Here is a 24,826-nt window from a genome sequence, read left to right on the forward strand (position 1 = left end):
AGGTATTGCGGAGTGGTGGGGGCTAGCCCAAGGGGGTGGGAGAGGGTCCGGCCCATGCTGAGCCTGGGCTTGGACTGGTCCCACCAACGCAGGGAAGCAGGAAGCTCTCCACACACTCACTGGACCTGGGCTAGGGCTGGGTCTGGGGGTTCCCGGAACTCGGCAGAAATCTGTTGGTGATTTCTTTTGATGTGCAGAAACTTTTCAAAAAGATGCGAACCCAACTGTTGATTCTTTGAAGTATTTCCTGTGCAGTATGATTTTTGTTCGTGAACACTCTACCTACCCCTATGTCCTTAAAGTTTCTACCTACTTTCTCTTCCAGAAGATTTATTATTTCAGTTTTAGTATTTAAATCTTTGATCTATTTTGACTGCAGTTTTGTGTGTGGTGATAGACATGAGTCTATTTTAAGCCTTTGGCATATGGAAAGCCATTTTTTTTTCCCCAGAACCATTTATTAAAGGGGGCAATCTTTCTTCCAGTGAATACGTTTGGCTTCATTTGTCAAGATAACATGGCTGATGTGCTTGTAGTTGTGTCTGCATCTTGTAATTTGTTCCATTGATAGTCAAGTCTGTCTTTTTGCTAGTAGCATGGTGATTTTAGTATATTTTCAAGTCAGGGATTGTGATGTGTCCTGCTCTCCTTTGTTACCCAGGATTGCTTTTGCTATTCTAGATCTCTTCTGGTTTGAGATGAATTTTAGGAATGTTTTTTCTAGCTCTCTAAGGTACATTGATGGTATTTTAATAAGGATTGCATTAAATCTGTATAACAATTTTGGCAGTATGGTCATTTTCAAAATGTTGGTTCTTCCTATCCAGAAGCAAGGAATGTCTTTTCATTTTCCGAAATCTTCTTCCATCTCTTTTTTCAGAGTAATATAATTTTCACTTTATAAACCTTTTACTTCTTTTGTGAGATTGATTTCATTTTCATTTTCTTTTTCTTTTTTTTTTTTTTTGGGAACCAGGGATTGAACTTAGGCCCTTGCACTTGCTAGGCAAGTGCTTATTCTACTGAGCTATTTCTCCAGCCCTGTGAGATTGATTTCTAAGTAATTCATTTTTTGTGTCATTGTGAAAGGTGTGGTTTTCATAATTTCTCTCTTGATGCATTCATTGTTTGTGGATAAAAATGCTATTTTTTGATTGCTGACTTTGTATCCTGCTGTACTACTGTATTTGGTTATTAAATCCACATGTCTCTGTACAGTTTTTGTGGTCTTCTATGTACAGTATCATATCTGCAAATAATGATGGTTTCACTTCTTCCTTTTCAATCATTATTTCTTTCTCTTGTCTAATTGCTCTGGCAAATGTTTTCAGAACTATCTTAAACAGGAGTGGTAACAGTGGTGACAATTAGTTATCTTGTCTGCAACTGACTTTTTTAAAAATATTTATTTATTTATATATTTTTTTTGGCAGAACCGGGGGTTGAACTCAGGTCTTTGTGTTTGTCACGCAAGCACTCATTCTACTGAGCCATTTCCTCGGCCCCTCTGCAACTGATTTAAAAAAAAACATGCAGCCATATTTTGTCTTCTTTATAAGTTTTGGATAAGTTTTCTTTAACTAAGAGAAACATATAGAGTATCACTAACTGTGTGGAATATCTATTTGGAGAGGGCTGAGGCATTTACCTTCAGAAAGCCCTAATAAAAGGTACCAGAAAATTATTTGCTGACAGATAATGGAGTTCAGTATTTAGCTGAGTGACAAGTACCCAAGGTGGCCCCAAAACTGGAGATTCAGGGTCAGCAGTCACACTTGTTACAACAGATGCCAGAGCAGACAAAGACTTCACATGTTAGCCACACATGGGGCCACATGGGGCATCCATACATGCTCTTGGGTTGTGCCTTCATCCTTGGAGATAGCAGTAGAGAGGTTCTTAACTGAACTGCATTATGCTTCCACCAGCAAGCACAATGGGGCATATGCTGTTGTTACAACAAAATCCCTAAGTTGAGTGATGTATAAAGAGAAGATTATTTCTTTTGGTCTACAGTTCTGGAGGGCCAAAAATGTATCACTGGCATCTGTTTGGTGTCTACTTCTAACATTCACTTATGGCGCAGAGCAGAAGACGAGTTGGTACATGTGTGCCAGTGGGAGACAGAGAGGCTGACCCCTTCTAGAAGATCATTCTTATAGGGACTGACTGAGGCTCCAAAGATCTAACTCATTCTCCTGAGCCCTGACCCATGCTCTCAACACCTGCTTCCATTCTTGAGAGGGGATCCCCATGTTCTAGTCCTTCCTCTCTAGTCTCAACCTGCTTAAGAGGTTCTACTACCCCAACACTGTTTCTTTGGAGAACAAGCTTCTAGCAGGTACACTTTTGAGGGGCAAAACTGACCTAAACCTTAGTAGAAACTGATGTTAGAAATTAAGCCCAGATAACAGGAAATTCAACACATCATCTTTCTTATACTCCCATATCTGTGGCATGAAATTTTACCTACTTATGTGTGAGGTAAAGAAGAGGAAAATACAACAATGTGGAGGGACAGGACACTGGATCCCATAGGCTTCTTTAGAACTGGGAGCTGCGGCAGAGCTGGCTGTGGAAGAGCACTCCTGGGCTGGTGAGCTTTCCATATGTGGATTAGGATGTGGATGTTCAGGAATTGTTCCTGTCTCCCATCAAAAGCCAAAACCAGCATGAACTGGCAGCAATGGTAGCCTTTCTCCAGAATGTTCTGCTGGCTGACTTTTCCCCTATGTGTATTTTGTCACTGAGTTGTAAGATGCTCAATGCTGGGAGAACCAGCCAGCAGCACCGTGAACGCAAGCTCCATGAATAATGCTGGTGAGAGTTCATTGAGAAACAAGGCATTGAGTCCTGTGAACTGAGTACAGTTGCTCTGAAGAAATCAGCATGATGGCCCAGGGCTAGTTTTGTCTGCAGCTATTCTTAGCTTTGAGCCCATAAGAAGTTCCATGAACACACTTGTCCTACCCAAGTATAACACTGAGAAGTAAAAAACTAGACTCATAGAAACAGAATGTATTTGTGTTAGAGATTTATTCAACTCAGTAATAAGCAAGCCTGTATGATGGAAAAGCTGATTTAAGGAGAATTTGAGGAACTCAGTATTTTAAAAGCATTTAAAAATATATTAGGATAAATTACTAGGTTTTATGCTGAAGTCATTAATGCCTACAGGGCAAATAAAGCCAAAGCCTTAGGAATTCTTTCATGTATCGGAAATCATTTGCATTTTTCTTGGTCAGAAATCTATATGCTATGAAATTGTATAGGTTCTAATTATATACCAGGTGGCAAAGCCAACCCAAGTATCTCTTCCTAGATAGTTTTATAGTCTCTGGGCAGGCTGTTACAGCTTGGATATTGATGTCCACCAAAGGTGCATCATTCAAGGTTTGTCCTCTAGCCTAAGGTGTTACTGGGAGGTGGTGGCACCTTTAGGAGGTGCAGCCCAGTGGCAGTTAGACCACTGGGAGCATGGTGGGGATATTGGGCTGTTGGGACCCTGACATCTTCCTGTGTCTCTTGTTTGCTTCCTATCAGCCATGAGGTAAGTAGCCTCTTCTGTGTCCTCCCAGCATGATTTATTCTGCCACCATAGCCCCAAACCACAGGCCCCATAGATGAAGGACTGAAACTTCTGAAACTGTAATCTGAAATAAACTTTTCTTCCCTGTTATTTATTTTACGGATTTTGTCACATTACTGAAAAAATGACTATCACATGTGGTATTAAGCCATGCTTATTGAAACGACCTGATTTCTTCCCTTATCTTAATTTTAGGAAAAATGTACATTTGCTCCTTGAAAGACTGGTGACAGTGTCCAGAACTTTTCTAAGAGCTATAAATCCTGTCAAATTAGTGCCATGGGGGACATGATTATACACATATGTACCATAATTAAGGGAAATACATAGCACATTGTGCAGCACCTTTGGCTGGAGGTGGGGAGAACCCAGCTAAGAAGTGCAGAAAATTAACAGCTTTATATGTCACTGATCTTAATGTGATTATTTCTTTGCATTTAAACCAGGATTTTGGCTGAGTGCAGGTGTAAAAGGAAAACAGAGCAAAGAAAGCTGACTATTTGAGTTCTATTTTAGCTATTAACCAATGGATGACTTGAGCAAGTCAGATGAGATCTCTACAGGTGGTAGCTTGTCTCCAAAGACAGCCCAGCCCTCATTATGTGAGCTGCACTAACATTTGACCAATGGAATGTGGGATAAATGATGTTGCCTAAGGAGGTCTGAATCAAAAGTTCTTTGGAACCTAGGAAGCATGGAAGGTATTGACTATATGCCAGAGAGCGAAGCCACACAAAAGAGTCCCGAAGGATAAGGGGCCACAGGGGCAGGGAGGCCCAGAGGAGGAGTGCTGAGTTTCTCACACTGCAATAAAGATGGCGGCATGCATGTTTCAGCATCAGAGGGCACCAAGCCCATCCATCATACAATGGAAGCCACACCAAAGCCCCAAGTCAACGCAATAGAACTGCTCAGGAGAACTGAAAGAGGATAGAGCTGTTGTGCTATTAAATTCTCTATTCTATTAAGTCTTCAGTTTTTATAGATCACGAAGATGCTGCCACCAGAAACGACGTCCATGATTCTTTCCCAGGCTGAGAGTTCTTTGACTCTTCAGTCTGATGGGGTTGTATGGTATGTAAGCCTAATGAGCAGAACTTTGTTTTATAATGACACACACTCGATCTTCACTTGAGCAAGGAAAGTTGTTTTTTGGTTTTTTTTTTTTTGTTGTTGTTGTTTTTGTTTTTGTTTTTTTTTTTGCATTTGAAACATGTAGTAACACCACTGTGGAAGAAGAAAACACAGCTCTTAGGAAACCAGATGTTTTCCTATATTCAAAAAGAAAATTTTTAGTTTAGGTATAAAGTGACATAGATCTTCCAGTCACCTCTTACCTGCTCACGTTTCTTGGCTTTACATTTCCTTTTCACCTGGACTTTATTCAGATTGCCTTGCAGAGGCCTCACCTTCAGCCCTTTCTGAAGTGGCCCCTGTCCCTGTGGGCCCCTCATCAGGCTGCCTTTTGCTCCATAGCTGCTTTCTGTGCACTCTGCACCTCTTTTTCCTCATTCTGGATGGTTGGCTTCCGAGGGCAGGTATTTCATCTTTCCAGTCAAGCTGTATCTCTGGCCCTGAGGACATTGTTTGGGATACATCCACCACTCTAGGAATATGTGTTGAGTGCATGATTTTCTTTTCCAATATAGAAAAAAAAAAGACTAGAAATATTAAGAATCCTGGGGATCCCAAGAAGACAGCCTTATGAGGCCCCAAAGGAAAGAGGCTTGTGCTTGCACTTGCAAACACTAACATGGAGGTGATATCAGGCAAAAGTCTTTTTTATTTCTTCTTAGAACTAGTATACCAATTCAATGCAGGATAACTTAGAGGGCATCCTCTTCTATATGGAATAAGGATTTTTTTTTTTTTTTTTTGCTCTGAATGCCTTCAGGGCAGGTTTGACTGGCTTGAGTTGTGGGGATTGAACCACAGCAACCTGAGCCTGACTGCTTTGTTGAAGCAGCCACTTAAAGAACTGAGCTAAGGGGCAGGCCCCCAGCCTCTTCCATATGGGGAAACTGGAGCTAAAAGCCTCACAAATGAACCAAAAGAAGCCATTTAAAAGAACTAGAAAGGGGCTGGGGGTAAAGGTCAGTGGAATAAGTGCCTGGATTAAAAAATAAATAAATAAAAAAAAATAAAAGAGCTAAAGATGTTGCTACCAGACAAAGACAAACTGTATGAGAGACCTCCTCTCAAGAATGGAGTTAAGCCTGATGAGGAAAGGGGCAATTTCAGGAGGGAAGTTAAGCTTAATTGCGATGATGAAAAGTTATGGAATCTTTTCTTAAAAGAAGCCAGGGATGTACCACTTTTTGAGTTAATGTGAGGTTGGACAAATCACTGAGGAGATGCCCTCGGGAGAGTCTGGAGTGAGACTCCACAGGGAAAGAGACCCCAGAGGCCAGAGGGTCTTTTCCATCTCCATGTGGAAGGTTTTATTGCTGCAGAGCTGGATGCTCAGTGCAAACCTGAAAAAGAAGGAATTACTTCAGGAGGAGTTTTACTATAGCAACAAAATGCTTTGCTTCTAAGCAAACCTGGTTGAAAAACAGGGTTTACAAGATTTTTAAAAAGAAACATACTTTATTTAAAAATATAATGCTCTCATGATTGTTTTAAAACATTTGAGTCACCCCTAAAATAAACCATGCACATTGTAAATCTCATTTGCACAGTAAGTTTTGAATAAAGAGCTAACATTTGAAATTGTATAATTTGATGTAAGAAGAAATTGAAACTTTTTCCTTTGAATTATTTAGAAGAGTGAATTGTTGTACTTTCTGATGTTGTAAATACTGAAAGTTTTCAAAATCCTCAATATGATATCAATAAAGAAATGTCAGTATCAAATGCAGCCCTCCTTGTGCTTCATGCTTGTTCTTAAAAAGTCCTAAAACATCTAACCACAAGCTGTTTCTGTATGCGCACTGTTTGTTCTGTGTTACTGACTCAGTTTATGGCTTACGAGCCATCTGAGGATCCACAGTTCTGTTGTCTACACCCTGAGAGTCTTTTCTGGAGCTCCAGGGGTGGAAGGATGTGGACTTCCACAGGCACAGGAACTGTACACAGAGGAACTGTTGCAAAGCAGTGCAAGCACGAGCTTGATTCTGAATTCAGCCTTCTCAGCTCACAAACCCTTTTACCTGAAAGTGGCTTCAAGACTCATCTGATCTCCATTTTGACCAACTGCCTAGTGAACATGACAGATAATGGTAGAGACCATGGCAAGTGGCCTGACATCATAGATAAACAAACCAAGCCAGACAGATTAAGGGCCCAGGAGACCCAGAATCTGGACACGGGTGTGAGAAATGTTGGGTAACACTCAAGAAAATGTAGTAATGTCAGAAAGTCATGGGCAATCTCTATATATCATGGCCTTAAATGGTTTCATACATTTGCTTAACTACAAAATGTTTTGTGCAAAGAAGCATTGAGGGATTTCAAATTTTCTTCTCTGAGTCAAGATAATACAGATATAAAAAAATCTTTATGCGTATGGAAGCTGACATGTGACTGTTTCCTCATAGCTAATTTTGTGAAATATATATATATATATATATATATATGTCATAACAATAAAAATCTTTTCTGTTTTACTTGATTATCACTATGCCATTGTTCTTTCTATGAAAACTACTTTTCTTTCTTCTGCCATCTGTACCCACATTTCCATATAATGTTCCAGTTTCTAGAAATAACAGTATAGGCTAGTTCTTATTAATCTGAGATAATAGTTATTAACATTCTATTATATTGCTTCAGTCTATAGTTGCTTAAAATAGAATCAGAGTAAATTGTTCAACCTGTGGCAGGCAAGGATTTAAGGAATCGGATTAAGTGATTCTGATATTGAAGCTCACATGATATTTCTTATGTGATGTCAATGTGGTTGTGAACTTGATTAGATTGAAAGGGGTCCAGGTAATTGGTCAGTCATGCCCCTGGGCGTGCTGTGAGAGAAGATGCATGGGGTCTGAGAGCAGAGTGGGAAAGACCTGCACTGAATGAGGGCAACACTATTGAGCAGGCTGGGGGATGGATGAAACAAAAGGAAGGGAAAAAGGGCAGCTCTGGGCATCACTCTCCTGACCTTTCTTGAGTGGCTGGGTTTTTGCTGCAGTTACTGTCTATGGCCATCAGATCCCGGACTCGTTAGCCTTCGGTATGGGCTAGCATCAGCAGCTCCCAGGGGGTTTCAGGCCTTTCTCCTGGCCTGGGGATGCATCATGGGTCTCTTTCTTTTTATGAGGCTTCCAGCTTCTAGTTTCCCTGCCTTTCCATCCAAAAGGTGGCTTTTGTGGAACTGTTCAGCCCCAGATTGTGTGGGACAATTAACAAATACCCTCTTGCAGTCATATTATTCTGTTGGCTCTGTTCTTCTGGGGAGCTCTTATTTACACACCATACACTGTGTTAGGAGGCAAGTTCATATCTGTTCCACTATCTGTGCAGAAATATAAGTTCATTACAGATGCAGCATCTTTTAAGACTCACATCTTTAGGGTATGTGTTATTATCACCACCATCCTTGTTTTATGGTGTTCTCTAAGGGGTCACTGAGCCCAAGTCTGAGATTATACAGCCTGTAATTGGCAAAGTCAGGATTTAAGCTCTGACTTTTTTTGATTCCAAACACAAATCTTTTCCTAATTGTTCATACTGTCTGCACAAGAAAGTTCATGCAAGTAAAATTATCTGTCCTTGTTATGACTCAAATATGGTTTATCCTCCAAAATTCAATGTGTTGAAGACCTGGGCCTCAGTATAATGTAAGGGGCGGGAAATTTAAGAGGCAATTAGATCAAGAGCTATCAATGCCCATGAAAGGATTAATGTAGATATTCCAAGAGTAAGTTTGTTGTCATTGTTATAAAGTAGGTTAGCTCTCTTAGCCTCCTTTTTTTTTTTTTTTTTCCTTCCGTACTGGGGATTGAACTCAGGACCTTGTGCTTGCCAGGCAAGCACTTATTCTACTGAGCTATCTCCCCAGCCCCTCTCTTAGCCTCTTTATTCTACATTCACTCACTTCCCCTTTAAATTTTTTGCCGTACATGAAGTAGTGCATGGCTTTTACTAAAACCAAGCAGATACAGCGACTTTCCTGTCCTCTAGAAATGTGAGTCCAAATGAACCTCTTTTCTTTATTGCTAACCAAGTCTCACATATTTTGTTATAGCTGAACACTGTGGACTAAGAGAGTCACATTGGGGCTATCAAGATATTTTGACTGTAGATACATTTTTCTGGCACAGAGAACATTTTTTCAAAGAGTTTTCTGGGTGTAGAATAGAAATATGTGTTATCTCAATGACTCATTGCATGACGAGGCTTGAAAGGAATAGAAGGGGACTCCTGGCATCTGATGGTGGGATTGCAGACCCCCAGGCTCCCAAGTGGATTTTATGGGGTAAGTCTAGAAGACAGCAGAACTTCAGTACCTTGCCATCTGTCCTTGGGCAGATGGTGTCCTTGGACAGAGCCATTGAACTCAGGCATCCAGTTGGTGGGCAAACCTGGTGAGTTTGTATGACTTTGGGGCATTTCTTTAGTATAGGGCTGAAAATGATTTTTTTACGTAGTCCTATAAGCAAGTTGTCCCCACTAAAGAGAAGGTGCTATGATCTGCTCAAGTATCACTGAATATTACCAGAAGCCTAAGAATGTGATTATTTTCTTAAAAGAGCAGTTTCAACAACATGCCAGCATCTTGGGGAGCTAAGAAATTGACCTCATGAAGTACTGTTCCTCATGATGGCAGATTTCAGGATCAGTGGGTCAGTAAGTGTGTGGAGGGTGGCAGTGGTACGGTGGCCAAAGAAGCTACATGTGCTGAGTGTGGCAGTGCAAAGCGGAGTCCCTGGTGAAGCCAGGCAGCCCTGTGAGGCATGGTGTGGCGGACAGCACTTGTGTTCTTTCTGGTGTTTGACATTTGAATGAGAATTCATATTTGCTTTGTAGAGACAGGGTGTATTTACAGGTGTGAGTCTTGGTTTATTTGACTGACTCAGCAGTTACTTCTGAGACAGTAGGAGAGTGGAGCAGTAACCACATAGCTCATGTTAGTGGGGAGACCTTGAAAAAAGTGGGGATAAGGGAGCATTTACCTGCAGAGACTGAAAACAGACTTCATTCTGCTGGCTTCCTCAGGACTTAATGTGGTTGAGTATGGGCCCATAGAGGAGGGGCAGCTCCAGGACTGAGAGAGGCTGGTCTTGATGAGGGGATCCTGAGGCTTTCTGGAAGGGTAGAAATTCACAGAGGCAGGGAAGAAGGCTCAGAAAAGCAGTGATGAACTTGGGACCCCCCCATCTTTGTGAAGGTTTAGCTTCTCGGTTGATATTTCTTTTCAACTAATGGAAACATCACACTTGGAACATGCGAAGATAAAGATCTTCCTTCCTCTGTCAGATTCTTCAGGCAGCCCTGTATGTGATATGGTGAGGAAAGGAGGGCCTGTGTCAGAGAGGTGGGTAGGTCTTGTCCATGCTGTCAATGTTTGTGCAAGGGGTGCGGTGTCACGGGAATTGGCAGCTGCCCCATTAGGAGATGGTACTGTTACTGACTGTGAGGCCCACGTGTTAGTGAGCCACTCCAGAGAGGCACACAAATCTCCCTTGTTTCCTATGCTGTTAGAAGAGAAGATTGTTATTTTACTTTATTTGATGAGCAACTTCATTATACAACCAAGGTTGTCTGGGATATGACCATCAGAGGTCATTTATTTTGGAGAAGGCAAAACTGCCTCATGTTTCCATTTTATTGACCTCTGGCTTTAGAATATAGAAGGAACAGTATCATGAAAATATGCAAAACAAGAACATATAAACATGGTACATGCAAACATACGACAGTGTCACCTGTGTTCCCAAACAGCAAGTTACAGCATGCATGTCTGCCGTCCCTGGGAAACCAAGAGGCCAGCAGCAGCATAGATTTTGAAACTTCTCAAATTGCTCAACAACTTGAGATAGAACAACTTGACAGCAAAACCACTGCCTCTCTCTTCTGACCACATTAACACAAGTAGAAAAGAAGCTATCCAAGAATCTCAAAATACAAATGGGTGAGGATAAATCATCAACAGCCATAGAGTTATGAACTGCTGGCTTGTGAAGGGGAGAAAGTGACAGAAATTAGCAATATTGCATGTGTGTGTGTGTGTGTGTGTGTGTGTGTGTAGATTTGTGATAAGTGTGAGGACAAGAGAACTCCTGCTTGGCCAATAGGCACAAATGGGAAGCAAGGCAAGCGAATCTGAGACCAGAAGCTAAAGCCCAGGGTCTCTTCTGTCACAGGTACAGGGAATATAGTGAAGTCTGAAGGTCTGAAGCCCAAAGCTGAGCAAGCACACTTCTGCACAGGCTTGGGCCACACTCAGGAGGAGTTGCTGGAAGGAGCTCAGCAGGAGAGGGGAAAGAGAGAAGGTAAGGAAAAGCCAACATGTGTGCAGAGGGGACAGGTAGGGCATCTCAGACAGCACTGCATACATAAAGGGTAGATGAAGAGCCCTGTACCCTCAGACAGGTGGCCAGAGCCAAGTGTTTTCTCAAAGTTTGGGTAAATGAAGTTCACATCAAAGCAAACAGTTGAATAAAAATTCTATGTGTGATTAAAGAAGGATAAAAGAAAAAGGAATCATGTCCTCATGGATAATGAAAGCAAGGAAGAAAGACAGATTGTTTTGTGTGGTCTAACCTCCTCATTTTAAAGAGCAGGAAAATGAGAACTAGAGAAGTTTGGTAAATGACCAGACTATCATAAGATTCGTGCTGACTGAGCTGGGACTTCCAGGCCATGAACCTTTCAATAATCACACGAATATCAAGTCTGTTCTTCTTATGTACCTTAAATGTATGTGAGTCCTTTTAAGGTATCATTATGTATTATACCTGTGATGTATTATGTGTGAAGCTCAGAATGGAGCATAGATTCTCCTTGATTGTGTAATGTGGCACCAACTAATGGCAATGGAAATTCAAACACAGAGCATGACTTTTCTAGTCATTGTATCCATTCAAAAATTTTTAAAATACATTTTAAAATTTGGGCATGCTGCACTCCTATAATCCCAGCACTCTGGGAAGCTAAGGCAGGAAGACCCATGGACTGAAACCCTTGAAGCCATGAGCCAAAATGAATCTTCCCTTCTTTTAGGGTGTTGCTGTTTTGTTATAGAAACAGAAGCTTGACCAAGTTCAAGCCCAGCCTGGAAACTTAGTGAATCAGTGAGATGCTGTCTGAAAAGGAAAAAGCAGCTGAGGATCTGAAGGCGATGGATCAAATCCCTAGTACCATGTAACAACAAAGTATTTCAACAAACAAGCTTTTAGGATAAAGAATATTTTATGAAGGAAATCATAATCTTCTAATGAAAATTTAATGGATATTTATTGTATTTATATCCTGAAGGCCCTTGGAAGCTTCTTCTTCAGCCTGTGGTACTACTTGAAGAGGTGGAGCCTAGCAAGAGGTTGTGGGTCTTTGGAGTGTGAGCCCAAAGAGGATCATGGGGCCTTTATCTCTTCTTCTCTTGATTTCCTTCCCTGTCATGTGGTGGGCAGACTTCTGCTCTCCCATGTGTTTGCTGGGATGAGCTTCCTTGCACAGTCCCAAGAATAGCAAGACCAGCCACCCATGGGCTGAAACCCCTGAAGCCATGAGCCAAAAGGAATCTTCCCCCCTTTTAGGGTGTTGCTGTTTTGTAATAGAAACAGAAGCCTGACACACTATGTCCAGATATTTCTTGGCTTACAATGTTTCAACTTCGTTTTTTTTTTTTTTAACTTCATAATGTGAAAAAGCATACATATTCAGTAGAATACTTTAAATTTAGGCCTTTTCTGGAGCTAGTAATAGGTTCTAGGACACTCTTGTGAGGCTGTGTAGCAGTAGTGTACTGCATTTCCCACACAGCCAAACCAAAGCAAGGAGAAAGAAAGCACTACAGAGCTCTATTTTACTAAGCAAGAATGCATGACAGGCTAGGGATGTTGCACATGTTTCCTGATGACTACATTTTCAGCTTATGATGGGCTTGGCAGGATGTACCTTCCCTGAAAGTGGAGGGTCATTTCTGATGGGAACGCATATTGATATTTGATCCACAGATATGATTCTGAAGTTAAATAGGACTGAAGGAAACTAGGTAAGGAAAAACTGCAAATTATTTGTTCTCAGAATTTTGTAAGAGTTTGAGTGTGTGTGTGTGTGAGTGTGTGTGTGTGTGTGTTGGGGGAGAAGATAAAGGAAGAAAGGAGATGGCAAAGAGAGAGGAGGAGGGGGAGAAATTAATAATCTACTATGGCTTCCCACAGAGAGCTGGAAGTAATCGTGTGTCTCTTTGTGGATTTGCCAATGTTGGAGGGAAGTGTTTTATCTTCATCTCAGCTCTGCTGGGGTCCTCATTTAAGACTGAGTGAGGTAGTGGCTCTATCCTGCATATCCCAGATCTTCATTCCCAGAGTTGTGCTCACACAGGGAAGAGGAAGATACCTATGAAGGATTGCTTAGGTCCAAGCTATGCTTCACTCCCAAGAGTCCTTCAGTGTGGACAGTGGGATGACCAGCATGGGCAGCTCAAGAAAATTATTTTCTTTAAGGATCCACATTTCTCTAACTTTCTTGTTCCAGTCTTTGAAGTTTTCCCTCCTTTTCCTCTCTTTTCATTTGTCTTTGGTGCTTTTGTGAGGGAACAACTAGTTCTGGACTCTTCCTTTGCTTTCCTGACCAACATTTGTGCCTTCCCAGCATGACTGACCTCTATTTAGTTACAAGAAGGCAAGAATTACTCAGGGCACAACTGAAAGAATTTGGTGGGTACAGCATAGAGAAGAAATACAGACTAATATTTGAAAATATCACTTCATTGCCCTATCATGCAGAATGCAAAGATTGTTCCTTTTTCTATCACTTCTTTACAAGTGGGTGCTATATACAGTTCTTGATTGCCATCTAAGAGAAAGTGACAACACCATCTTAATAGAGCTGAGAGTGCACATAGCAAAACAAAGGAAATTTGAAAATGCACACAATGAAAAGGCACATCTGGGGGAATGTCCCGTATATGTGCAATAGATTTGCTATGTGTGCATGAGGGATGTGAATTTACAATGTTGATGGAAACCACATCTTGGCCTCTGAAGCTAAAAACCTGTTTGAGTCACTACAGGATTTTCACAGTCTAAGTTGGTATCCTCTGGCTGTTGGCCAACATAAGGTCTGAAATTCAGACCTCCCAGAGACTAAGTACAGAGAACTGTTAATACTTTGGAAGTGTTTCAAATCTTTTGGGCCATTAAGGGACCATTTGGTGTTCTAGGAAAGATAATTCACTAAAATAAATTAAAGTAGCATGAAACAGCTAATGCGCCTATTCAAGTCAGTTGTTTATTTCTCCCTCCCTCCCTGGCCATGTGCACACCAGTCGGCAACTATCTCTTGCAGCCCATTCTCACATAGGCTTTGGAATGTTACCTTATCTCAACACCTGGACCAATTTGCCAGTGTCAGAGCTGTTTGTTATTAATGTAAAATGAAATTGTGCAGTTAGGGTATCACACAGAAATGGGCTGAGCTGGAGAGAGAGATGCCCAAGACACACAGAGAATCTGAGGGGGGTGGGAATTAGAAGGAGCTGGGTCCAGGCAGGAAGATCAATGGAGAAGGGAAGTTAGATGATGAGCTATAACTGAGGTATTTCAGCTCCTCTCCAGGGACATCTGAAAGTTTTTCCTTCGTGAATACAGAACCTTGCAAGCAACACAGACAAGTCATAGCTACCACGTGGCATTGGGGTTTTAGGAAAGAAGAAAATAGGAAATGCAGCTGCAGTAAACAAGAAAGGGGCAGAATGGAGAGATGGTGGTTTGGCTTGAGTTGAGCTGGCTTGAGTTCAGAAGAAATTCTCAAAATATGAGGACTCATTGTACATGGTAGTGTCCCAGGGAAGCTAGGATTCCAACTGAAAAAACAGGTGGGGGGCTTTCACGTCTGTTCTCAGAATCTATGAAAAGGCTTATCTAGTAGAAACATTTACCCTTGACATTTTGGGAAGTTCCTCCTCAAAGATTTCTGAGTTTCTGCATGGCAAATTCCCAGCTTTGTCACACTTTACATTTTGTTTCAAAATTTCTTTGTTGCTGTGGAGCTGACATGAACCTATCACTAAGCTGAGTGGCTGTCCCCTCATCCTGGGAGCTGTTGAGCTGTCCATTTGATTGTAAGGTTCCTGGGGTGCTAAGCGAGGAAGCCCTCCTCTTTTGGTTTGCAAATGATTTCCTCTCCACCTGTTCACATGCTATGATCTTTGTTACCTTTGTTACCTTTGGAAGGGTGGAACCTTGATTAGATTTTGTGTACCCTCACGAAAGGAGTAATGCTGGTGCTGAAAAGCTTGAATTGGATCTATTAGGAGTGGACTCCTTACAAGAGGAGGGGTTGATATAAATGAGTCAATATGATCTCTTGTTGATCTTCTGCTTCCTTTACAGAGCTGTGAGTTAAATAAACCTCTTTTCTTGATAAGGTACCCAGTTTCAAGTATTTTGCTATTGCAACTAAAAGCAGATATGAATTAAGAGACTGTTTGTTCCTCTTTGTCTTTTATACTTGTCTTAGTTATTTTTTACTTGTTGCTAGGACAAATACCCGACACTCAAAATGAAGGAAGGAAAGGTGTATTTAGCTCACAGTTCATGGAAGTTTCAGTTCATACTCCACTGGATCCAATGCAAATGACAGCGGTTCATGGTGGCAGAAAGCAATAAAGAGCAGAGGAGGAGCAGCAGCTTCTGCGTCCATCAAGCCTGTTTCTTTCTTCTATGCTGACTGCAAAGACCAGTCAGCATAGAAGAAAGAAAGAGTGCTCCACTACAAAGATCGGTGGCACAGCTGCAAAGATCAAGCTCCTCAGAAGACTAGGGGCAGTGCGGCCAGGAAGACTTCCTCAACTCCTTTATAGACACTTTTCATGCTGAGTCACTCTGGGGTGGTCCATGGCCTTAGGGTGGGACAAATCACCCCAGGGTGGGCCCAATAATGCTCTAGGGTGGAACCAATCACACCCCAGTGCCAGCCCAATAGCGCCCTAGGGTGGAACCAATTGTACCTGCAGGGCGGTGGGGGGGGTTGATGGGATGGGAGGTGGGGGCCACTCCCAGTGTGGATTCAGCCAAGTTGACAAAATGTATCAACTACCACAATACTTTACCTTGGGAAAAAGCATATTATATTTCTTCTATGTTTTTATGAAAAGTTCAAGGAACACTGCACAGAGTCCATGGCTCTCTTTTCCTTCCTTGATCTGTTTTTTTTTTAAGACGTATTTAGGGGCCGGGGAGATGACTCAGTGGAATATGTGCTTCCCTGGCAAGCGCAAGGGCCTGAGTTTAATCCCTGGCTCTGAAAAAAAAAAAAGATGTATTTAGTGCAAGGTCTACTGGGTCTCACTACACAGATCGGACTTGTAGTGATCCTTCTGTTTTCAGCTTCCCAAGTGCTGGGATTACAGGCCTGTGCCACCATACCCAGCCTCAATCACCATCTCAGCGCACGTAGGGGTGGGGCTGGCACCACAGTCTGGGATTGAATCGCTGTTCCTGCATCCACCTAAGCAGGCACTTTAATCCACTGAGTTATCTGACCAGCCGCTCCTTGATCTGTTAATGCAGGACCACTGAGTGACAGAGGAAATCTTATTTTCCTCTACTTTTCTCCTCTTAGGATCTGTGCTGGATAGTGCTCTTCCTGTTTTCCCTTTGTCTATCTCAAGCAGCAAGATTATGGTATTTTTAGCTCTCAGATTGTTGTTGGGTTGGAAGATACATTTTCTTGGAGCAATTCCTTTCCTGGTTTTTATTCTTAAAAGTTTAATTTATGAAAGAAATATGGTGTGTTCTTGTGAGAGAGGGGAGAAATATTTCCTACGTAAAAAGGCAAAGAGATCCCTGAGTTCCAGGTCAGTTGTTTCCCTTGGCAGTGCCTTCACAGAGGAGAGAGAATCTCAGAGAGGAGGTTTCACTGATGTCACGCCTGTGACTAATTTAGAAGTACACGACCACCTGCATCTTCCACGACGGCTTGAACCCTAGGAAGCAAGCAGTGTGGTTGATATTCCAAAGATGGTTAAGTATTTCCATCTTGTGTGCTGTTTTACAATGTGCCCTTGCCTAGTCTGTCTAAAAATGGAATCTATTTCCCCTCCCTTGAATCCTAGATTGCCATGTCACTCTCTGGAAACCGAAAGACTTTGGCAGCTGTGATGCCACCTGAGATACAGAGTAAGGTCAGAAAAATGTTACAGCTATTGCTTGGGTGTCCTGGGACACTCACACTATGGGAAGTCACTTGGAAGAAATCTATTTGCTCTGAGACTGCTGTAGTGGAAAGCCACAAGTAGATATTCCGTGTTGTTGGCCTTGCTGGGCTCCAGATCAGCCCCTATACTCATCTGCTGGCCATGTGCGGAGGAATCTTGGATCATCAGCGAATTGTGCCTGAAGTCACAATCATCATCATTTGGCAGCCACACGAGTAGCCAAAGCAGAATGGCCCACCTCAGTCCTTCCCAAATTCCTGAACCAAAAAGTCAGGAACAAAATGGAATGAGCAGTTTAACTCAATAAACTGTGTGTGGCATATGGGGTCCTGTCCCATATAGTACTCAAATCTTTAGCTAGAGAGATTAAGTAAGAGAAAGAAATAAAAGGGATATTGTTGGAGGCCATTAACTGGTATCCATTCTATTCCTCTGCTGAGTTAAGTTTATGGTCCTTCTCACCTTGCCTATTTCCCATAAGTCTCCTGCTATGCCCCGGAGGTGGGACTTCCTGTCATAGCTCGGTTGCCTAGTTACTTGTGCCTTTTACCCGCCGATGTCATTTCCCTATACCTCCACTATATATACCCAGCACCTCCCCTAAATAAACGAGACTTGATCAGAATCCTGTCTTGTCTCCATTTCTCGCGTCTCCTGTCCTTTGTCCCCTCTTTAATTCCCCGCTCCTCCCCCAGGTGACCTTCGTTGACTGACCCGTTGGTTCAGGACAGGATATATTGAAATGAAAGAGTCAAACTATCCCTTACACAAAAGACCCCCAAAACTCTGCTAAAAATCTTACAGAATAAATAAACTCGCCAAACAGTAGCATACAGAATCAACACACAAAAATCAACAGCATTCCTGTATTCCAACAATGAACGCACCTAGAAAGAAATCAGGAAAGCAATCTCATTCTTCAAAGCTTCATAAAACACATTAAATACCTAGGAATTTACCTAAGCAATGAAATGAAAGACCTCTATAATTAAAACAATAGCATTCTGGAAAAGTTTGTTGAGGATTTCAGAAATAAAAGACATCCCATGTTCCTGAGTATGCAGAATCAGTATTGTTAAAATTGTTATTTTACTGAAAGTGATCTATAGACTTAATGTGATGTCAGTTGAAATACTACAGCATTCTTCACAGAACAAGAAAAAAAAAACCCTAAAATTTGTGTGGAACCAAAACAGATCCAGAATATTCAAAGCAATTCTGAGTAAGAACAGCAAAGCAGGAGGTATCACAATATCAGACTTCAAGTTATATTACAAAGATGATACAGTGATAGGAACAGTACTGGCACAAATACAGACATGAAGATGCAGAACTGAGGTTGTAGAAACAACCTCAGGTACTTTTAATCATCTGACCTTTGACAAAAGGGCCAAAATCATACACAGGAAAAACAGTCTCTTTAAACAAATGGTGTTGGGCAAACTGGCTATCCACATACAAAAGGATGAATATAGACCCACACCTCTCACTCTGTACTAAAGTAAAATCAAAATGAACAAAAGACTAAGATACAAAAACATAAACATTGAATTTTATGGAAGATAAAATAGATAAAACCCTTAAAAATATAGACATATGTTTTCATGGTATAGATTTTCTGAACAGAGCTCAGAATGGGAAAATTTTGGCCAGCCACTTCTCAGACAGAGGAATAAATATATAAAGAAGTAAAAAGAAAAATAGCCCTCCTCTAAATCCTGGAAAGACACCAGATGGCCATCAACTGAAGAATGAATAGAGAAGATATAGTATTTTTATACAATGGAGTATTATTTTGCTATAAAACAGGATAATTTTTTCAGTAAATGGATGCAATTAGAGAACATACTCAAGTGTAAAAAATCAAACCTGCATGTGCAAACACTATATTGTCTCCTTAGTGTGAGAACCTGAAAGAGAAAAATGGCATCTGAAGGATACAGTAGACACTGGTAAAAGGGAATGAACTTATTCAAAAGGAGAGTTATTGAGTTTAGGAAAAAGACAAGAGAACCAGTGGGGTAAAGAAATTTATCTATGTATGTAAGCAGGATGGTTTGAACAACTTTACTGTACATTTCTGCTGGTCTGTGGAAAGGAGCAGTTAATGCTTTAATTTGTTTCATCTACTTTTTTAAAAAAAGTTTCTCTTTTTTGTCTTCTTAATTTCTTATACATTGGTTTCATTTTTTCTTTCTTCTTCCAATTTCTCATGTATACATCTGGTAATATGAAGACAATATTACATCTGGTTGGAAGACAATATTATACATTACAACCAATACTGTTAAATTTGTATTACTTGGTGAAGTGAAATTCTGCACCACTTGTAAATTTTTATGTTTTAATATAATTTGTACTCTCTTTAAAAAAATAGACCTCCTCAAAATAAAAACTGGAAAATTGAAGTGAATAGACACTTCTGCAAAAAAAAGTACAAAGAACCAATAGGTACATGAAAAAATGTTCTAGCAATTTCTGCCATTAAATCAAAACAAAACTAAGATTCATAGTCTAGAATGAATGGTGATCATCAAGAACACAAATAAACAAATAAAGATAGACTATATGCAAAATGGAACTCTTACATTGTTAGGAATGTAGGGTAGTACAACTATGGTAAAAACCAGTATGGACATTCCTCAGAAAATTAAAAGTAGAAATTTCATTTGGCCAAGCTAGTCCCCTTCTAGGAATCTTACTCAAAGACTTAAAGACATCACATTATAGTGATAAACGCATCCCACATTTATAGCTATTATGGATTGCACTAATCCATAATAGCTAATTCCTGGCTGTGGCCTGCATGCCTACCAGCAGGTGAGTGGATTAAGACAATGAAGTAAAGCAGAGAAGGTTAAATATCTCTTAGACTTCTTTTGGATGAGAAACCCAAAGAGTAAAATTTAGGGGGAAAAATGCAAGAAAGATGATGGTAAACAGTAGGCTTGGTGGGGATGAGCAGGGTCCTGGAGACAAGGGGAGACAAGAGGGAAGGGAGGAGGGGGATGAAGAAGATTGGGATGTGGTAAGTGTAGGTGCCAGTACCCCATGGGGAACACGTTTATTGTGTTTAACAAACACATACTGATAAAAATTGGGGAAAGTCAGGTTTGTTCACAGTAATAGTAGCCTGTGTACCCTCCCTGGGTTTCCACCTCCCCTCCAGGATTGACATACAATAAGCCGAACCCCATTACCACTCAGTGGGTGTTCCCCCAACCTTTTAGAATATTGGTTCTGAGGTAGAAGGACAGGCCCTCCCTTTCAAGGTAAGGTCGTACTTTTCTTGCATGCGTGAGCTTGTGGAGAGAGTTCACACTTTTTCTCTGTATCTGTTTCAGGCTCCTGAGAGGTCAAGGCCGGAGCCCAGCAGCAGCAGGCAGAGCCGAAAGCATGTTCACCTGGGTGAGACTCAGGCTGAGGCTCAGCTGGTCTCCTCACTGCTAGGCGACCTGGCCGCCAGGTACATGGTTGCCTCTCAGGAAATATTAGTTGAAAGTATCAATAATGTTGAGAAGGAGAATAGAAAAAGTGGAATAAGGGGTTTAATTTAAATTTAGAAATTAAGAGTGGGGTCAGGAGTGTTAACAAATATTATATGTTTAAATTGAACTTTCCTTAGCACAGAAAGCTTTTGAGTATTGTGTTTTCAACCTATAGAAACCACAGTCTTCATCTGAATGGGAAAATGAATTCAGCCTCTAGGACTAATCAGTGGGTGAGGCGGAGGTGGTAACTTCGGATCTGTTTCTTTTTCTCCCTCTGTCAGGCTGATTGCTTTAATAGGTCCATTCAACTGAGAGATCACATTTCCCTTTAGAAGTGGCTCTAGGTCTCTATATTTATTACGAAGCTTAATTAAAAAGTAATACCCCAGGCTTCTGAAGTATTCCGCTTTCTTCTTGTATGAAATTTAAAGTGACATATTCAATTTTGTCTCTCTAATTTTTTCCTGTTTAGCTAGTAAGTTAGAGTTGGTCATAATGCTCCATTTAGCCTGGGTTCCTTCGAAAGAGTGTTGACTCCAGGGATGGAAACAAAAGTGAGTATTTATAGTAGGCAATTATCAATCTAGTTGTCCAGAGCTTTCCAGGCAGTTATGTATAAACAGATTACAGTCATGACTTTCAGCACTTCTGGTCTTGGAAAGACAGATCAGATGAAACTCCTACTATTCTCTGTTTTTCATTGGAAAGGGGACTAAGTCAAGACAGTTTTAAAAGAGATTGCCTTCTGTATGAGTAGCACCTGTATTATAACAATTCCATTATCGATCTTTTGGTATATTATGTTAAGAAGGGGAGCCAGGCATTTCTGTAAGTCCAGCACAGGGAGGCTGAGGCAGTTCAAGCCATGCCTGGGTAACAGCACCACTACGTCTCAGAATACAAAATTAAAAAAAAAAGTCACTGTGGATGTAGCAAAGTGCAAAAGTCCTGGGTTCAGTCCCTAGTACTAAGGGGGAAACAGGAAGGGGGGGGGATAATGCTTACTGTACAGGGCTGTGATATTTGTGAAAAAGTCTCACTTCTTGATGTTCTTTTGTCACTGTGTGAGATCAGTCATGTTTGTGCTTTGAGTTCCCTACATTTTCCTTCCCTACGGGTCTTATCCCATTTATTTACAGTTGGCATCACATAATTCTTCATTTAATTAAATACAATACTATGTTATTGTTTTGACTTTTTGGCTTTGTTTTAGATCCCAGGATGGCTAGAACAGTTAGGCTTCAATACACACTTGTTGGCTTGTTCTGCCCTCTGGTTTAAAAAACTATGATTTTGAAACCACAAGACATTCTTGAATGAAATGATGCCTGCTTAATTCTGATCTTCTTTTATTTCCATAAGGCTGGACAAGGGTGTGCTGTGTCTCAGAGCTCTTATATTAGATACGCATTTAACAGAGAACATTTTCCAGTGAAACCATTGATATGCTTCATAAAACAAACAGAATTTTTATTAGGAGTGTGTTTATTAAATGAACATGTCCTCTTATTTTGAGGAAAGCTGGGGAGACATATGAGCTGCTTTCCTCATTAGTAACAGGCCTTATGATCCCTGAGGGCAGGACACAGAGCCACTGCCTGGCAACAAGTCCTGGGTGTGTGTTTTGGGGGAAGTGTTAGAAAGAATGTGTGAACCATGCAGCCAGCCCTGGCCTAGACTGTGACAGTGCCAAGGAAGCCATGTGAGGTGAATCTAGCACATTCTGAGAAAATCAGTTCCCAGTGATAGAACCTCCACTTCTTGTCTGCTGCAGGTTCTGTCCTAGGAACATCTTGGGCACAGGGTGCAGAGAATGTTACAATCAGGGTCCTTGTTCTGTATCTCCATGTGGGCCCTCCTTTTGAGACCTCATGAGGCAGTGGCATACAGACATAAGGCAGACATAAACATGGCATTTTTGGTCATGTCAGTTGGGCTGGATATTTTGGTCTCCTACTTTCTGCTTGTGTGACTTTGGACACTTCGTTTAATCTCTTATGGTTTAGTTTCCTCATTTATCAGTTGTGGTCCATAATGCCTATTGCAGAGAGTTGCTGAGATGGTTAATTATGTAGTGTTCACAGAATTGGCCTGGTGGTTTTAGGCAACACATGGTAGCTATTGGAATTCTTAGGTGTGGTTAGAAACTGACTCCCCTGGCATGCCCGAGTTCTCCCATGAGGTGTCAGACAGCAAGGACTCTCTTAGAGAAACTAAATGCCACTAGGCTGGGCTAGAAATTGTGTGCAGTGTGCTGAGACCCCAAAACAAAATGTAACAAAACAAAACACAAACTGTTTCCACTAGAAATAGCGAGATTGTCTCCTTTTGTAGGAAAAACTGGTTTGTTTTCCTCCTCAAAATGTCATTATACAAAGAGGCGTCAGATGAAGGGACATTTAACTACTACTGTCTCTCTGGTTTTCCATGGGGGATGGCTCACTGGTGGAAAGAGTTGAAAATGGCTCTATTTACAACGTTAAATCGGCTTATAGATCATGTTTTATTTCAATTTCTCATCTAGACTTCATTAAGCGGGGATGTGAATGGAAATAAGCATCTGGGTTTTAAAAGATGGGATATTTAGTCCTGGGAGCTTTTGTCCATTCCCTCTCAGACTCTGTGGAACCGCAGCTATGGCTCCTGGGAGGAAAATTCCGTCTCTTCTTCCTCTAAAGGTAGTTTAGCAGGGCAAGATGGTGCCATCCTTTCCTTTGTATTTTAACTACAAGCTCATTTGTTCCCCTTCACGGTGATTACCGAAACCGGTGACATGGGCAGCCTTGAGCACAGTGTGTGATGGGAACAGATGCAGTCTGTCTGGGCAGTTGGCAGGACAAATGTGCAAGGCATGGAATGGGAGAACAACAGGCCTTAAGCAGTATGAACAGCCCTGGGGTACTTGGCACATTAGTGTCCTTTGAAACTGAGGAGAGTGCCATTAAAGCTGGGTGAGTTCCAGGTGAGAAGATGGGAGGTTAAAGGGGCATCAGAGCCTATATACCCTTCTGTGGTGCTCTGGAAACCTTCGTGGAGCATTCTGGAAAATGTTTTCCTATGGTCCATTAAAGTGTCACCACTAATTGATTGTGGCTTTCTCTTGAGTGTGGGGAAACTCAGTTCTCTGAGAACAGCAGTCTTCTTAGCCTTGTCACAGTACAGAAAGCCTCAGATGCCCTGCTCTTCCATCTTCTTTTTACTAATTCTACCATCCTTGTAGTAGAGACAAGAGCTCTACCCTAGGTGTTAGGGTATTGTCCTGAGAGGCACTGATGGGATGTGGTCACCAAGGAAGCCTCATAGTCTTTACAGAAGAAGAAAAATTTCCCAGGACAAGGCCGAAGAAACCCAGAGCCTTCAGAACACATGGTGGGTACATGATGGTTTCTTCTGGCCCAGTCAGAGTTGCTCTTCTGTTTCAACCATCATCACAGGCTTATTGATTGCTGAGATGTGTTTTAAAAAGCATCAAGAATCAGGCAATTAGTTCTTGCTTAATGCTGAATGCCAAAACAGGGACATGGATTCTCTAATTGATCAATGGGTTCATTATTTCCTTGCATGGATAGATGTAGATGCAGGCCAATGGGAGTAATAAAGTAGAAAAAAAAATTAAAATGTAGAGCCAGAGATTTATTAGCCCCTCCCAAGAAGTACATTGTTTATCCATTTATTTCCCAGTAATTGCTTGTTTATTAAGGTAGCCACTCAAAGAGAAAGCCTGAAGCAGGATTGTCAATAACGAAGAGGGACCATGTGTTTACTGTAAGTAGGGGTATTATGTTCCAGTTATTAGAGCTCCTCAAGTATAAGAGGCAGGGTGAGAGAGCCTGGGCCATCATCAAAATATAGCCATCTTTCACTAGGAGAAGCAATGTCACTAGAGCCATGTGGGCTTTAAGAGGGAGCCACTTCAGAGTAAGGGAGTTAGTGACCAAGTGAGATAGCTTTCCCTTTGGAGCTGTGTCCTCGGGATGTAGTAGGTTACACTGCAGAGATCAAACATTTTGGAGTTCCCATATACTTCTCCCTTCATGACCTACATTTAATAGCTCTTTGGCCTTGTTGGGTCCATTTCTTAGAATCCCTGAGCTGAGAGGTAAAATAGTGAAGATGGACTTAACTGTTAATAAGGCTATAGCAGTTAAGATGATTGGCTCTGCCACTTTCTTAACTGTGGCACCTTGAGCTAGTTATTTTACCTCTCTATGGCTTGGGATCATGTCAATTGAGGATGAGCTAGTTATTTTACCTCTCTATGGCTTGGGATCATGTTAATGGAGCATGAGTTGTTGATGACCAGATCTTGATGGCCCTGACCCCAGCAATCCTATGCCTAGATGGGCAATGGCGGTGGACACCTCTTCATCTCATGTGTCTGGTTTCTCTCTCTAGAAGCCTGAGGCTTGTCTCCTGGCA

This window comes from Octodon degus, unplaced genomic scaffold (genome assembly GCF_000260255.1).
Source record: "Octodon degus isolate 3935 unplaced genomic scaffold, OctDeg1.0 scaffold00111, whole genome shotgun sequence".
NCBI classification, from domain to species: domain Eukaryota; kingdom Metazoa; phylum Chordata; class Mammalia; order Rodentia; family Octodontidae; genus Octodon; species Octodon degus.